This window comes from Pelodiscus sinensis, chromosome 25 (assembly GCF_052426305.1).
Source record: "Pelodiscus sinensis isolate ZL-2025 chromosome 25, ASM5242630v1, whole genome shotgun sequence".
Taxonomy (NCBI): domain Eukaryota; kingdom Metazoa; phylum Chordata; order Testudines; family Trionychidae; genus Pelodiscus; species Pelodiscus sinensis.
In genome coordinates this window covers 7,689,747-7,706,728 of record NC_143076.1, presented here as the reverse complement: position 1 = coordinate 7,706,728, position 16,982 = coordinate 7,689,747, and the positions used below count along the sequence as shown (strand labels likewise).

Below are 16,982 nucleotides of genomic sequence, written 5' to 3'. Positions count from 1 at the left end.
GCAGCTGTATCCCCTGTACTGAGCCCGTTGATGTTGCTAGGACTAGGCTCAGGTGGAGAAGTTGTGCGTGACTCCAATGTCAGGGTGACACAAATGATGAGGGTCCAGCAGAGGGCAATGAAAACGATTCGGGGGCTGGAGCACGTGGCCTACGAGGAGGGGCTGAGGGAGTTGGGTTTGTTCAGTCTGCAGAAGCGAAGAGTGAGGGGGGATTTGAGAGCAGCCTGCAACTTCCTATAGAGAGGTTCCAAGGAAGATGGAGAGAGGCTGTTCTCAGTGGGGGCAGATGGCAGAACGAGGAGCAATGGGCTCAAGTGGCAGTGGGGAGGTCTAGGTTGGAGATTAGGAAAACTATTTCCCTAGGAGGGGGGTGAAGCACTGGGCTGGGTTCCCTAGGGAGGGGCTGGAATCTCCGTCCCTAGAGGTTTTTAAGTCCCAGCTTGACAAAGCCCTGGCTGGGTTGATTGAATTGGGGTTGGTTGTGCTACAGGCAGGGGGCTGGACTCGATGTCTCCTGAGGTCTCGTCCAGCCCTCGGATTCTATGGTCCTATGATTGGGTCCTGCTGTGGCTCCCCTCCAGTGGAAACCCCAATACAGGGCACGGATGCTGGCTCACCTCCTCCAATCTGAATCCTACCCCCGCTTTGGTGTGAGTGGTGCAGGGATGTCCCGGTTACGGTGCTCTGTGTCACCCTCCAAGGCTGCCCCAGATGTGTCAAGTTCTGTGTGCTGGTGCAGATCAGGAACAGCTCCCGGCCATTCACTGGTGTCCGCCTGGCGTGAGAGGCCAGTGCTGGGTCCCTGCCCTGAAGGAGCGTGCAGCCTCACTTAGCCAGAAACGAGGCAGCCAGGGCGTGGGGGATGTAGGCAAACTGGCTCTACGCGGAGTTGGAAGGAGGCAGCATGAAGGAAGGTGAGGAGCAGAGAAGCGGATCTATCTTTGTGGTCGAGAACAGGAGCTGGCTGTCATGCGTATAAAGGAGTGACCTGTTGAGACTGCCGGAGTGCGGTTCTCTTTAGGCCCAGAGTTGACTGACACAGCCTTTCTGTGGCTGCAATCAAGCCCTCGCGGAGAAACAGACGAGGAAGCAGAGCGGGTCGGGAAGAGAGCAGGGTGCAAGGGGCAAGGAGAAACCGGTGATCCTTGAGCAGACAGTCAGTGTCCACGATCAATCCTGAGGGTGATGTTGTACGTTCCAGTGCTGAGCCCGTTCGTAGATTCAGCCCGGGACCCTGGCTGCAGCTGGGGACTCCAGGTGCCATTAGATTACCATTCATTTTTTATTATTATGCAGGGTCAATATCTTTTGGCAGCCACATCTCTACACATCCTGCTGTATCCCTGGTCTCTGCTCCCGCCGCCAGCCCCACAGCACACCCGGGACTCTTGCTAATTGAATTCTCCAGTCTTTCTAATCAATAGCAAAATGATTGGTCTTCCATTCTGAGGGATCCTTTTCAGATGTGGGATGCAGCAGCTGTTAGGAGGGAGAGACTGGACATGGAAGACACCCTGGCCTGTCTGATACATGGGCTGGGGGCCCAGTCTGAGGAACCAGGGGCTAGTCATGCTGTCTGTGGAACCATCAGGCACAAGCAGCAGTTCCTGGTGATTTGTGGGATCTGACACCATAACAATGCACCGCCAACCTGTGGAACTCCTTGCCAGAAGATGTTGTGAAGGCCAAGACTATAACAGGGTTCAAAAAAGAGCTGGATAAATACATGGAGGCTAGACCCTCCTTCTGATTCCCATTTGGCTTCACCTCAGCCCCCACCCAAACACCTGCTCTGCAACCTGATTTAAGTGCCTACTGGAAATTGGCATTCAGACATCATCTGTGAGCCCCAGCGCCTGCCAACACTCACCTGTGCGCACAGGCACTGTAGGAGTGCATCTTCACTGGCTTGTGCGTGTCTAGAAGCACTACAGGTCTGTGGTGCTCCACCGCTGGTCGGGGTGATGCACCAGTTCATCCTATGTGCTACCTGGCCTACAGGGCAAGGTTTTCAAAAGTGACAGCTGACAATCAGATGCCTCAATTTGAGAGGGGGGGTTCCCACTCAAAATACCTTATGGGGGGTCTGAATTTCAGTGGACAGAGCCCCAGCACTTCCTGAAAATAGGACCTTTATCTGGGTCTCCAATTCAGTCCCTCCCAAATCAGAACCTCCCCCTCTCCCAATTCACTAGACATCTCTGAAGATCTTGGCCGTTGGTTCTTAGCTTCTTCAGGGTGGGGTCAGAGGAGCTGCCGTGGTGTCCTACAGATGGCCTGTCATGGCTGTTGGTCCTCAGCCCATGAGGGTTGGCGGTGCCCTGGGAGACGCTCTACGGAGCTGGGAGTGGGTCCCCATTGCTACTGGGAAATGGGCCCTAATAATGTGACACAGTAGCTGGCCTTCTCGTGGAAAGATGCCCCTTTGCGTGAGGCCCTCAAGTAGCTTGGGGGGCAACTTAGGAGGTGTCTGAGCTGGAAGGGGTCCGACAGACCCACCCTGGCTCAACCGGTGCGGAGGGCTACCCATGGCCCAGGCACCATCTGAGTCCCACTTCAGCCCAAGTGATGCACAGGCCTCCCGAGAGGATTTCCCCTGCTCTGCAGCTGCGGGCGCCGCAGGGCCACCAGGCCTGTGCTGGGAGCTGCCTGCCCAGGTGTTCCAGGCCGGAGAGGCGGATTTAAAACCGACAAGAGCCCTCTGCAAGCCTCCCGGAGCAGCTTCGCTCCCCGCCGCCTCCCCTGCCCCGCACTATCAGGGCTCCCACAGCTGTCACGGAATGGCCGGAAAGCGAGCATCTCGCCCGTGTTATTATTTCATTAAAAATGTTAATTCCAGCGGGCTGCCTTCCTGCCCTGCTTTGCATATTCATGAGCGTTCCCCCCTCATTCCTATTCCAGCGACGTGGCCTCTGGGCCGAGGCGAGGCAGCCTGACTCACAGGAAGGCAGCACTGTCAGGGAGCCGCGGCGGGGGGGGCCTCTGAAGAGGAAGACACGGGCAGGAGAGGGGGAAGGGCGGTCCTTCAGTTCTTTCCATTGGATTCTTCCTTAGGCTCCTACCTGCCGGGCACTGGAGGGACTGTACGAGGCCCAGACTTTGTGCCTGGCAGGACTGGCCAACTGTCCCTTCAGGGCCAGGCTGGTGCCAGGCCGGAGGACAATGTTGCGGGGACTGTGGTTCTGAAAGTCCCATTGGCTTTGTCACAGAGCACGTCTCGCCCGCACAGGGAATCCGGAGGCTGGCCTGCCTCCCTGGGCACGGCCCAGACGCAGCACCGTGAGCCTTTGCCATTAGTTGTTCAGTTGGAAATAGATGGGCTCCAAAGAGACCACCTGAGCTCCTTGCTTGCCGTTGCCAAGACATCCCAGCAAACCGCCAAACTGAATCCACATTGCAGACTCGCTCTCCAGTGGCGGCCGGAGCATCATCCACGAGTGAGAGCCAGAGATTTCAGCTGGAATATGTCAACGCACCTTGGCTGGATGAAGCCCCAGAGCGCTGGCACCTTTCCTGCCTGCACTCGCGAGAGGCGTCAGGATGCCGCCAGCGTTCTGGGGAAAGAATCCATCACACGGAGTGGAGAAGAGAATCCCAGAATGAAAATTAAACCTTGCCAGCATCTGCACTCGCTGATGCGAGAGGGGCCGGGATCGGGACTCTCCCGGTGTTCGCCGGGGCAGGGGGATTTTGAAGGCGGGGGGCTCTCCTGGTTGGGTCTATTTCTGATCCTAAAGCTTGGCTCATTCTCTGATCATCTGGGCTTCAGGATTCCGACATGCAGCCATGCTCATCCCCAGCTTTCGGGGGTTGGGGTTTTATTTGCACCAAGGAGCCTCAGTCATGGATCACGGCTCTATTGCGTCAGGCGTGGTACATGCCCTGGACACAAAGCGCCTGTTTCAAACAGGGGCCAGGGAATTTGAGGCTGTGATGGCAATAATGCCTGGCAGGTGGAAGGGTGGGGAGATTGGGAGAGGGAGCCTGAGAGTGTAGAGAGCTGGTGGCAGGACCGGCAGGCAGACCTCTGTCTCTCTCCTCAGCCCTTGTAATGGACCTCTGAAGCAGAGCAGCCTGTGTGCCTAGCACTGTGACAAGTATACAGCCCCTGGGTCTCCAGAATAGCCCAGCCCCACCAGAGAAGCACTCCTAGACTCCCTCCTGCGAGGCTCTGATCAGACTCTGGGCCAGCAAGGTGCTAGGGAGGCGCGCAGTGTGTCGAGGGATTTTCACACTCATCTGCTTTGCACACCAGCTGGCGTACAGGAAGCCAGTGCATGCAGGAGTGAGCCGTAATGCCATACACATCCGCCATGGAATCCTGTCAGCTGACCCAAGCTCTCTCCTGGCCAGAGCTAGCCTGTTTCCTACTTGCCATTTACTCGGTCCTGCTTAAAATGCCTCCAGCGAGTCCCACACCTGTTTCCCTTCCTGGCTACCAGAGAGCACAGCCCACTCACGAAACCTCCGCTCTGACTCAGGCATTCTCCCCCATCCTAGGTGCAGCCTCGTTCATCTGCATCCAACCCAGGCATCGTGCCAAGTATCCCACCGCTGCCTCCACCGTCGGAACCAACCCTCTCATTGAATCCCTAGACTTACCAGAGTCCATCATTAATCTTTCCATGCCTTCCAGCATGGCTAGTAAATCTGGTTTGGCAAAGGCACTAGCAGCCCCCTTGGATAGCAAATCTTACCCCCACGCTGGACCCCCAAGGCCCTAATGTTCGGAACTGATAAACAGTGCAGTGGCGGGGTAGCTGGTGCGCAAGACACTCCTGTACTGGCCAGCTCTGGCCTCTCTCTCCTGGGAGCTTGCCAGTTTGCATTGTGCAGAAGGAAATGGGAGAGTCATAAATCAATCTGGAGTGTTTCTCTTCTCTTTAGGGGGAAAATAATAACCCCAAACAAAACAAGCTTGCAGTCGGGAGAAAGGAATTCCTAATGACAAAGTTACTTCAGCTAGGACACCAGGGGCTTCAGCAATATGAGATTAAACCTGCTGTGCTGAGACTCTATTACTCCATATATTACTGTGTGCGGCTGGACTGATGGTTCTCACAGGCGGAAATATAACCCTTTGAAAATGTCAAGGAACATAATAAAGAGACCTAGCAGGGGAGGTTGGGTGGCTCTGGGGCCTGATCAAACCTGTACACTGCTGGTTTCGAGCCAAGCCACAATGGGAAGCTTAGGGATGACGTGTGGGGCTCAGACCAGACCCTAACAGCCCTACAAAATCCCCAATAAACTAAACCCTCCTTAGCAGCAGGGTGGGGGCTTTAGGACAGAGATGAAACGTATGGGAATGGGCAAGGCCGGGTTAAGACCTTCAGAGGCCCTAAGCACTGAAAAAGTGATGCTGCCGCCCGTAGGCAATTCAAAATAATGACAATACTATCCCGTAAAATCTTTTTTTTTTTTTTTGGTGCCCCTGCTTTGCTGGTGCCCTAAGCACGTGCTTAGTCTGCCCGGTGGGTAATCCAGCCCTGGGAATGGGGGAGATTTTGTTGCCCTCAGGGCAGCTCGGCTGTTCAGATGAAGAGTGGAGCTCAGTCTGTGGTCAGCACCTTCTTCAACCGCTGGATCGGGTCACAGCCAGTTGGTGCCGAGAGAGACGGCAACAGCAAGCAGAGGAAATCTGTGAGGGTCTCCCCACGGTCTGTCCCCCTCGCAGGCCTACCCATGTCTGGCCAGGTCAATTCACCTTTGCCCTATGGAAGAGAGAAGTGATGGAACTTGGCTAGCGAACCCTTAGGAACTAGCCTGGAAGTCGTGTTCTAGAGCTCAGGGTGAGCTCTGGGTTAGTTCTTCCTTACCAGCTTCCTCACCCACCGGCCACCTCAATCCCATGCGCCAGGCATTCTCCTCAGCAACCCTGAGCCTTCGTCCCACCTTCACGGCTGCCCATGGTTCTGCGCCTGCCTTTCTCTCACTCCCCATCCCCTACTCTGCCGGCCCTGTGATGTTGTCGATGTCGTACACTTCGACTTCTGGACGGGGTTCGACTTGGCACCTCAGGACGTTTTGTTTAAAAAACCTAGACTGACATCGAATGCGCCCGGCGCACATCACGTGGAGTAGAAGCTGGCTAACTAAAAGGTTCTACCTTGTAACTTTAAGCAAGGATTCATCACCACACCAGCACATCAGTGGGTCCCCTCGGGGATTGGTTCTTGCTCCTTCACTATTTAATGTTATTAACGACCTGGAAGCAAACATCAAATTGTCACTGATGATGTTCAGAGATGACACGAGAAGGCCATGTCTGCACTAGGGAATTATTTCGAAAGAACCAAATTCAAAATAATAACTCCCGAAATAGCAAAATCGAGATCACGTGTCCCCACTATGGGGGAACTTTGAAATTAGTCAGAGGCCAGCTCCTTTATTGTGGACATGCCACCTTGGCTTACAGCCCCAGGAAACACTAAGGAGTAATTACTTTGAATAATCCAAGGGAGTAGTTATTTCGAAATAGCAGCAGTGGCGTGTCCACACTACCGCTATTTTGAAATAACTATATCGAAATAAGCCTTATTCCCCGAATACAGATTTCAAAATTACTGGCCCCTTATTTTGAAAAAACGGGCTTGGTCTTGTGGATGCGCCACTTGTTATTTCAAAATAAGCGGGGTTATTGTAAAATAACTCCCTAGTGTAGACCTGAGACAAGTGGAGGAGTGGGGAATAATGAAGAGGATAGGTCTGTGATACAGGGAGATCTGGATCATGTGGTCTAAGCAAACAGTGTGTGTTTTAATATGGCTAAGTGAAGCTGTTTACATCTAGGATGAGGGAATCTATTGTGGGAACCAGAGACTCTGGGAAAAGGTTTCGGGGGTTTTGTTGGATAAGCAGCTGAACATGAACTAGTGCTGTGATGTTGTGGCCGAAGGATGAATGAGATGCTGGGATACATGTAACTGGGGAATGCCGGTAGAAGCAGAGAGGCAATTCCCCCTCTCTGTTTAGCTCCAGTGTGACCGCTGCTGGAACACTGGCTGTGGCAGAGGCATGTAGATTAGACAGATCAGCAAAGGCAAATGAAGCCGCGATTTAAATGATCGCGGCTTCATTTACATTTACATGGCTGCTGCGCTGAGCCGACAAACAGCTGATCAGCTGTTTGTCGGCTCTCGCGCTAGTCTGGACGTTCCCCCTGTCGACATCAAAGCCCTTTGTGGGCAGCCCCGGTATTCCTCGTGGGATGAGGAATACCGGGGCTGCCGACAAAGGGCTTTGATGTCGACAGGGGGAACGTCCAGACTAGCGCGCGAGCCGACAAACAGCTGATCAGCTGTTTGTCGGCTCAGCGCAGCAGCCATGTAAATGTAAATGAAGCCGTGATCATTTAAATCGCGGCTTCATTTGCCTTTGCTGAACAAACAAATCTACATGCCTCTGCCGACAGAGTTCTCTGTGTCCAGTTCTTATGTCCACTGTCCAAAAGGGCTGTCAATAAGCTGGTGTGGGTGCAGAGAAGAGCGATGGGTTCAAAAGGTTAGAAAGCCAGAGGGTTACAACGGTCCCATCTGGTCTTGGAACCGGTGAATTCCCTCCTCGGTTCTTTCACGCTGTTCTCTGTATCCAGGAAACCCTGCTGTGACTGCCACCTCCTCCACCCCCACCCTCCAGCTGACCTGGCACATCTCTCTGCTCAGCTACTCCTCTGTTTCCCCAGTGCCACAAAGCGCCGAGAATTACCAGATATACTAGTTCAGAAGCCGACTTTTTTCCATTTTGGGGGGAAGGGTCGGCAAACTTCCCATGGCTCCCATTGGCTAATGGGCCCCTGCCCACTGTCTGCCACCTTGGCTGCATGCAGCTCAGCCAGTCTGCCCTGCCCACCTGCCACTGTGATCCTAGTGGTGGCTGCAGGTACGGAGCCGCTGAGCTCCCAGCCAATAGGAGCCACGGGAAGCAGCATGGGCTGAAGGATGTGCTGGTCTCCTGCATGGAGCACGCAGCTCCCATTGGCTAAGAGCAGCAGCCAATGGGAGCTGAAAGGCCCCGCGCCTGCAGCCAGCATGTCCCTCATCCCGTGCTGACGCTGACAAGTTGGGACTGGAAGTCTGTACACTGGAGTCGGCTTATAAACAGCTCAATGACTTTTTAACAGTTTTTTTTCTTTAAGTTTGAGGGGTCAGCTTATGAGCGAAGGGGCTTATGTTTGAGTATATACGGTTACCACCAGACAGCTCTCAAGACACCATCCTACATTACTCGCCTCCCAGTAGCTTTAACTTTCCCCCACCTTATCCCCCTTTGCAACGCCCCCATCTTTCCTCCTTGCGTTAACTGTTTACATTAGACTGCAGAGGAATGGGGCACCAGGGTGCTGGTTTATTTGTGTGCCTGCAAAGCCCCAATCACACTGAGGATACGTGTGAGGAAGACAAAGCCAGGAATGCCGGAAACATCTCGAGCACTGTACAAATGTTAGCTAATAAGGCCCAGGCCAGTTCTGATGTCAAAGCATCTTCTGCTGTTCCGCTGGAGGGCATAAGCCAGCCTGTCACAGAAGGGGCTGACTGATCCATAATTGCCCCGTTCAAGGATCCTTTCATGTTTGTCTGGTGTAGCTGGTGCCGGCTGCCCCTGGGGGTGGGATACCGGACTAGATGCATTCGATCAGCTCTTTGCTGTGTCCCAGGGGCCAGTCTGCCTCTGCCATTGGTCCAGCAGGGGTCTCTGGATCGAACCCATCTCTGCAGCCCAGCCTGGCGCTGCCTGTATCTCCCAGGGAGCAGTCCCCGTTCTCCATGGGCTCGTTAGCGCAAGAGCAGCGGGGGGGTAAATCTCTGGGAGCTCATGAAGTATTTACAGCCATGCTGAGCAAGCGACCTGCCATTATTTATTGATTCCACCCCCGCTTTTTTGCTGGATGGCACTCTGCAAGCCCAGAGGGACATAGAAGTGCCTCTGGGCTCCTTCTCCAAAGCTACTGTCTCTGGAGCGCCCCTGGCTAAGCACTTCCCTGCGGGTTCCTGCAGCAGGCAGGGAACGGGACACGGGGACTGCTCAGAACGGTCAGCAACCGGAGAAGCCCACATGCCAGTTCCAGACCATGCAGCTACTGCGGGGAATCAGCCCGTTCAATGAGGGCTGATTTTGCTATGCATAAGCTGGTAGCATTGGCCAGACCTCTCGCTGTCAGATTTAACTGTGCTCTCTCTCTCCGTGTGTTTCATTTGCTGTTGATCGTTAGACGTGTGTGAATAACTGGCTGGTTGGTTGGATATTTCCATTTGCTGGCAATTCTGGAAAAAAAAAGTGTTTTTTTCAGGTCAAACCCAAACTGGTTTTTTTTTTTCAGTGAGTCCAAAAAATAAAAAACAATCCCCCAAAATGGTTTCAGATGAAATGACGCATTTGATTTTGACACTGGCCATTGTTCAATAGCTTTGTTTGAGATTTTGTTGGTTTGTGTTTAATAAAATGGACAGAATGTTTGAAATGAAACATTTTGAACCAAAACCTCTCAACATTTTGGGGTTTTTTTCAGATTTTTCTTTCTGCTTTGAAAGGGGTTTTGTTTGTTAGTTTTTTGAGTGAAACAATTTGAGGGACTCAATGTGAATTTGTGAAACTTTCTGGCATTGTCAAATCTGCGTCTTGCACTGAAAAATTTCACCCTGCTCTATCGGCTTGTCTACATGGTGCGGGCGAATCATAGACCCCCTCAGCCTGGATGAGACCTCAGGAGGACACTGAGTCCAGCCCCCTGCCCAAAGCAGGACCAACCCCAACTCAGTCATCCTAGCCAGGGCTTGGTCAAGCCGGGACTTAAAAACCTCTAGGGTTGGAGACTCCACCCCTCTTCCCTAGGGAACCCAGCCCAGGGCTTCCCCCCCTCCTAGGGAAATAGTTTTCCCAAATATCCAACCTAGACCTCTCCAACTGTAATTTGAAAACATTGCTCCTTGTCCTGCCATCTGTCACCACTGAGAACAGCCTCTCTCCATCCTCTTTGGAACCTCCCTTCAGGAAGTTGCAGGCTGCTCTCAAATCCCCCCTCCCCCCCCACTCTTCTCTTCTGCAGACTAAACAGACCCAACTCCCTCAGCCTCTCCTCATAGATCATGTGCTCCAAGCCCCTCATCGTTTTCACTGCCCTCTGCTGGACCCTCTCCAGTGAGTCCATACCTTTCTGTAGTGCGGGCCCCAGAACAGAACGCAATACTCCAGATGTGGCCTCACCAGTGACGAATAAAAGGGAATAACCACTTCTCTAGATCTGCTGGCAATGCTCCTTCTAATGCAACCTAATATGCCATTAGCCTGCTTGGCTACAAGGGCATATTGTTGACTCATATCCAGCTTCTCACCCACTGGAATCCCCAGGTCCCTTTCTGCAGAACTGCTGCTTAGCCAGTTGGTCCCCAGCCTGTACCAATGCTCAGGATTCTACCATCCCAAGTGCAGGACTCTGCAGTTGTCCTTGTTGAGCCTCATCAGATTGCTGACCACTATGTGTCCACATAGGACTGTTTGAAAGCTCATTTGGGAACCTTTAGTGCACGCCAGCAGCATCTACCCGGGCCAGTCAGTGCATGCATGTCGGTGAGGATGAGCATTCACACCCATTAGGTGCGCGTTGCGGGGAAGTTCTTGGCGTCCTATCTCCATGATGATGTTATAGGAGCAGAAAGCACCTGAATGGGTAGGAGATATTCCCTCCCCACTTCGCTGGAGCTCTGTGCCATGCCAGAGGTTGAGGAGAGCAAGCAGACTGCAAAAGTTGCCTAAAGGACATTGGGGAGAAAGTTGGGGGATGAAGGGTAAATGTGGTAGAGGGAGAAAAAGTAAGTGTGGCAGAGACAGAAATAGGGCCAAGGGGAAATAGGAGAAAACAGGACAAGTATCCAGGCCTTGCAGAATGGCTAGGTGTCTTGTGACGGGACAGTGTGATTGGAGAGAGAATGTGTGTGCATACATGTGTATGCATGGAGGGTAACAAGGCAGGATCTGAAGATTTGCCGGCAGGCTCTCCCAAATTCTGACTTCAGCTAACTAAATCTCTGTGCCTCTCTTTTCCCATCTGCCAAATCGGGGTGCTATAACTATCTCAGAGGGGTGTTTTGAAAACTAACCGGCTAATCTTTGTAACAGGGGGTATGTCTAGACTACATGGCTCCATTGATGGAGCCATGTAGATGAGTTTACTAGATATAGGAAAATGAAGCGGCGGTTTAAATAATCGCCTCTTCATTTACATCAAAATGGCCGCCGGCCTTTGCCGATCAGCTGTGTGGCGGCACAACGGGGCAGTCTAGACGCTCCGCGATCGACAATGGAAGACTTTGTCGACCGCTCTATTATGCCTCATGGAATGAGGTTTACCAGAGCAGTTGACAAAGGCTTCCATTGTCGACCGTGGAGCGTCCAAGCTGCCCCACTGCACCACCAAACAGCTGATCGGCACAGCGCGGCGGCCGTTTTGATGTAAATGAAGTGGCGACTATTTAAATCGCTGCTTCATTTTCCCGTGTCTAGTAAATTCATCTACATGGCTCCGTCGACGGAGCCATGTAGTCTAGACATACCCAGGTTGACAGATCTAGTGTGTTTTGCCCCTGTCTGGTGGCTGGTCCTTGCAGAGGATAACAGCTTGCTAATGCTGTCTGCAACAGGAGCTATTTCTTCAGCTCACTAGGAGGAGACTTGCCTTATGGAGGTAAATGTCCTACATTCAATCCCTGCTAACAGCCTCGTGCTGGGGGATGTCTGTGCTAATCTAGACAGGAGTCATTTTTAGCAAACGTCTTTCTTTTCTGCAGCGAGTTGACTTAATGCATGTCTATGTTTGTGGGGGCATCATAATTATAAAAAAGCAGCTGCCCAGTTCTCACGGCCTTTCCAACACTGGGCTGATATTCTACCCCCAGTGCTCTGTACCCCAGATTGGAAATGCCTCGTTTCTAAGTGACCTTGTGTGTGGGTGCGCTGGGAGAGCTGTTCTTTCCCCGTGTGGACAAGATTAGGATGTGAGTGTGTGACAGAGAGCGCCGCCCTCCACGGAACACATGCATCAGCTGTGCGTTCCGATTTCGAGTGTAGCACCCAGAGAGATCCCTAACTCCCAACGAGGCGGGGCTGACGCAGACAAAGCACGAGTCACTTGTGTCTTGCGCGTAGGCCTGGCGGGCTGGAGTGGTCGCTTCAGCATGTCGTTTTCAAAGAGCTGTGGGGCCGAATGGCCCAGGATGCTCCCAGCTCGGCTTTATATCGGTGGGTTGGATCGGCATCTGTGGGAGAGGCCCATAAAGCCGATGAGGCTGGAGCTTGCAGCTCGGATTTTGCGGGGAGGGCCTGGGTTATCCCTCCCGCAGGAGTGCTAGTAGGTTCTACTACGCCGGCAAATGGGATTTTGTACAACGGCCAGGAGGCCGTGACCGAGATGGTGTCACTGGGACAGGCCTATAAATCGTCCCCATCTGCTCCCTGGAGATGAGGGGTGTGTGGGGGAGGGGAAGGAGCCATGGGACATGTCCCAGACTGGAAGGAGAGGTCACGTGGAGGTCTCTGCAGGGAAGCTTATGTGCTTTCTTTGGGAAGCCAAAGCACACGTTGCAGTGACTGTCAGGGCCCCGTGCAATGCACCTGATGGGGCCGCGTCAGTGAGCCTGGTGCTGACATCGGGGGCCCTCTGCATCGCAGTATGGAGCCCCCGGGGGTGGCTCAGTCACCTCATAATCATTGGGCAAGCCTCATCGTCTGCGTTGAGTCTTCGTGGGGAGCCCTTCTGCGCTGCCGTCTTTGGGGCACTTCGGTGGGCGTCTGTGGCCCGCTGCCTTGGTGGGACTTATCTTCTTGCCCCAGGGAAGCCTCCAGAGGGGGCTAATAGCCCTTTAGGCCCAAGGGAGGCTTGTACAGAGAGGTGTTAGCTTACACCCCCTCCCCCATTGCTAGTCACTGGGGTGCGGCTGCTCTCACCATGGCTCTGTGCTGCTGCCACCTGCCGTGGCCCGGCGGCTGGATCGCCTCCAGCCTGTTGCTCATGCCACGTTCCTGGCTGGCTCCCTTGCACCCCCCTCTCTCCCTCCCGGTAGAGCAGGGCCTGGTGTCCTGGGTGCCAATCCCTTCCCCAAGATCACATGGCAGCTCCCCGGAGTGCGACATGGCTGCCATGGGAGGGACACACTGGGGGGCTCTGACGGGTGGCAGCCACACTGGGGTATGGCGAGGCAGAGCAAACATGACCAGGCTGCTCTTTGCGCTCTCTCCCCTGGCAAGCCCCTCCGACCTCTCCTTTCTTCCCGCTCCTCATAGCGCCAGAGGTGGCTCGGTCCGTTCCGCCCCAGACACGGCACCTCGGCCAGGGAGCACTGGTAGCCGTGTTCTCTGCCTACTACTGGGGAGTGGGGAGCCCCCCTTGGCCTTTCCCCTCCTCCTCCCGGACTCCCCCCGCTCACCCACAGCCTCCCCCCGAAAGCGTGATGTGGATAGTCTGTCCCCTCGGGGCTGCTCTTGGAAGCGGCTGTATTGGGATGCGCACGGCTGTCATTCTAGCAGGCCCTGTCTCTCTGACGTGCCGTGTGCTCCAACACCAAGCTGTTCCAGCATTAACTCACCCCAAGGATGCAAGGATCCCTCCGACCAGCAGCATCCTCTGGCCAAGGACCTTCCTGGCTGGAAGCCCCTGTGTTTCCTGGCCTCTGTTCCATGCCTGGCTCTTGCAGTCCCGGGAACATTGCTGGTGCTTACAGGACAGGCTGCACGGGTGTGCACCGTGGCACTTGCTCTGGGCTGCAGCACGGCCATGGAAATGCTGCTGGTCTGGCTGGGCGTTCTCACAAACGCTGGCCTGAGATAGCAGGGCAGAGCTAGTGGGACTGGGCAGGAGCCAGCTGATAAATTCCAATAAACCCCTGAAGCCGAGCAGGTGAGGCTAGCGGAAGGCGCGGTGTGCGCCAGTGCCAAGCGGGGTGTTCCGGAGAACCTCAGCGCCAACCCAAAGACTCAGTCCCAGATTGCAGGGATCGAAGCAACCAGTGTGAGCATGTCACCTGCCTCCCCTAGAACAAAAGCCATGGGGCTTCCCCGCGTCCTGTCGGAACTAGGGCAGCTCTTGGGGGGGGGCAGCCAATCCTGATTTGAAAATGGCCAATCTTGCTAAGTTGCTCCAGTGCTTAGTTGCACTCACTGTTGACAAAAATTCTGCCTTTTTCTGGTCTGAATTTGTCTTGTTTCAGCTCCCAGACTCCCAGCCTTTGGAATGAGCCCCCTACCCCTTCTCCTTCACACACACACACATATACAAACATACATACACACACACACACTTTCTCTTATGCACACAACCTTCTCCTTCTCACACACACACACACACCTTCTCCTACGCACACACCCCTTTTCCTTCACACACACACACACACACACACACACACACACACACCTTCTCGTATGCACACTCCTCTTTTCCTTCACACACACACACACACACACACACACATACAGGCACACCTCGTACGCACACTCCTCTTTTCCTTCACACACACACACATACATACACATACACACGCACACCTTCTCCTACGCACACACCCCTTTTCCTTCACACACACACACACACACACACACACACACACACACACACCTTCTCCTTCACTCCTGGGCTCCTCAGGCAGCACTGATGGGAGTGCCAAAGCCATCCATTTTGCATGCAGTCGTGGCGTGGGATTGATCTATCTCTAACCTAGCCGCCATAAGCCAGGAGGATGGGATTAGTGCGCAGGGCAGTCGCTGGCAGAGGCTGCCTGGCAGCTGGTGCCGTGCTCTTTGGACCGTTAGTAAACAAACAGCTCCCCGGTCCATGCTGGGGGTGGTGCGGCTCAGTCTCTGGGCGTTTTCATGCACTAGCCTGCAGAGCGATACACTGCAGTTGGCATTTTTGGGGGCTAGATCAGGGCCTCCTCATCTTAAAGATGTCTGCAGGGCTTGGCACTCGCTCTGCCCATCCTCTCACTCTGTGTTCAGCAGGGCCAACAGACTCACCGCCCTCCTGGGCAAGGGACCAGCTCTGCCTCCAGCAGGGGCAGGAGGGGTGGGGCTGTGTCTAGTACCCCCCTCAGCCCGGCTCTGGGAGTCCTGGGCCCTTTTGAACTGCTGGCCCCCAGGGCACTTGCCCCCTTTGCTGCCCCGTCACTGGGCTTCTCTGGCGTTCTCTGCCCATCTATCAGTCATGGTCATTATCTGCACGATAGCAGCACCAGTCAAGGCGCTAGGCCCTGGTACATACACATCATACCAGGCAAACCCTGCGCCGCAGAGTTCACAAACGAAATAGACACACGAGTCCTTGTCGAGAGGGACAGCTGAGTCCCAGAATAGGGCCCCATCCAAACCCCATGGAATGATCCCATTGGCTTTCTCTGGAACATCCCTGGTAGAACTGGGACTGGAACCCAGCTCTCCGGAGTCTCAGAGCCAAGGTTTAACCACGGGTCTGCCTGCCTTCTCTCTCATCACCCCGCTTTAGTTCTGTAAAGGACACACCTAGGCGTCAAATGAACAGACGCCCGTTTCCAGTGACGGGTATTATGAAATGCTTTGCCCAGAGAACAGGAAGGGGGGATGTGTTTGTGTTGCCCGCAGGTAAGTAAAAGCTGAAAGACGCCACATTTCTAAATCTACAAGTGGAAGTGGGATGGGCAGGGTGTTTTCAGTGAGCAGCAAGCTTCTGGGGAAACCACGGGGACCAGAAGAAAAGACTTGCTTCCTTGTGGATCTTCTCCCAGCTTGCTGAGCAAAGAAACCGCTCCTAGTGGAAGAAAGCCGGGGGTACGGCCGGTAGTGAGTTCATGACACCTAATACAATTTATCATCTGAAAAAAAATGTGTATCTCGCACTCATGCTTATTATTGCTGAACAGGTCTTGGTTAGTCTGGGTGTGCTGGGTGCTGTTCTGACACAGAGTAAGAGACACTCCCTGCCTGCAATAGCACACACACAGATAGACGAGAGCAAGGGTGGGCAATACCAGGGAGGCAGTTTGCCAGGGTTAGCCGCTGGTGGGCCATAGCTGCTATATTTACCCGCACAGCTGCAGGTACGGGCGATCGCAGCTCCCATTGGCCGCAGATTGCCATTCCCAGCCAATGGGAGTGGTGGGAAGCAGCACGGACCAGAACACCACTTCCTGCAGTTCCCATTGGCTAGGAACGGTGATCCACGGCCAACGGGAGCTCTGATCACTGGTACCCACCGATGGGGACCCACCAGGAGCTAACCCTGCCGCGCCATGTCCAGTTATTGCGAAATAACTCCCTTCATTTTGAAATAACAGGCGGAGTGTCCACACGACCAAGCCTGTTATTTCGCAATAATAACTCTTGCTTTGCACAAGCAATGACGCTTATTTTGAAATCGCCGCAGTGCGGACACTCCACTGCTGCTCTTTCAAAGTAACGACTCCCCAGAGTCATTCACAGTAATGACTCCCCAGTGCTTCCTGGGGCTCTGAGTTGAAGTAGCGCGTCCACATGAAGGGAGCCGTCCTCGGACTAATTTCGAGCCTTCCCTCTAGTGTGGACACACTAGTTCGAAATACTTATTTCGGGAGTTACTATTTCAAAATAATTTCCTAGTGTAGACATGCCCCAACGCGCCTCATTTCCAGGGATATTCTTTCTCGAAATCTCCCAATGACCTATATTCCACACAGCCAGGGCATCTTCCCCATCAGGTGCTGAATAAGAACAGACATTCTGTGTTTTCAGCCAGGGATTGAATCTGCAGCATGCTGAGTGCGCTTGTGCAGCTGCTCAGGAGAGAGTCAAATGCTGCCCAGCTGAAGAGCAGGGTGCCCACCGCTAGGTTTTCTGTCTGTTGGTGGTGCACATTTGCACATGCCTTGGTGCACATAAAATTTATTCCGCATGTGGATGGGAAAAATGTGCACATGGATGGAAAAGATTGCAGGAAACATTAGTTGTAATGTGTGGGTAGTGCTAAACTTCCAAAGCCCCATGAAAAG

General features: G+C 53.8%; 1 protein-coding gene and 1 long non-coding RNA gene across 2 annotated transcripts in view; one reads left to right on the top strand and one right to left on the bottom strand.

Moving 5' to 3' along the window:
* Positions 1 to 16,982, top strand: part of LOC102451467 (neurotrimin) — a 740,339-nt gene that overhangs the window by 111,611 nt on the left and 611,746 nt on the right. The gene's annotated exons all lie outside the window — the stretch shown is intronic.
* Positions 8,334 to 14,741, bottom strand: LOC142820527 (uncharacterized). Its single transcript, XR_012897750.2, has 3 exons — positions 14,603 to 14,741; positions 13,578 to 13,810; positions 8,334 to 9,263 (listed from the first exon to the last, which is right to left on the bottom strand). It is a non-coding gene; the product is annotated as an uncharacterized LOC142820527 (long non-coding RNA).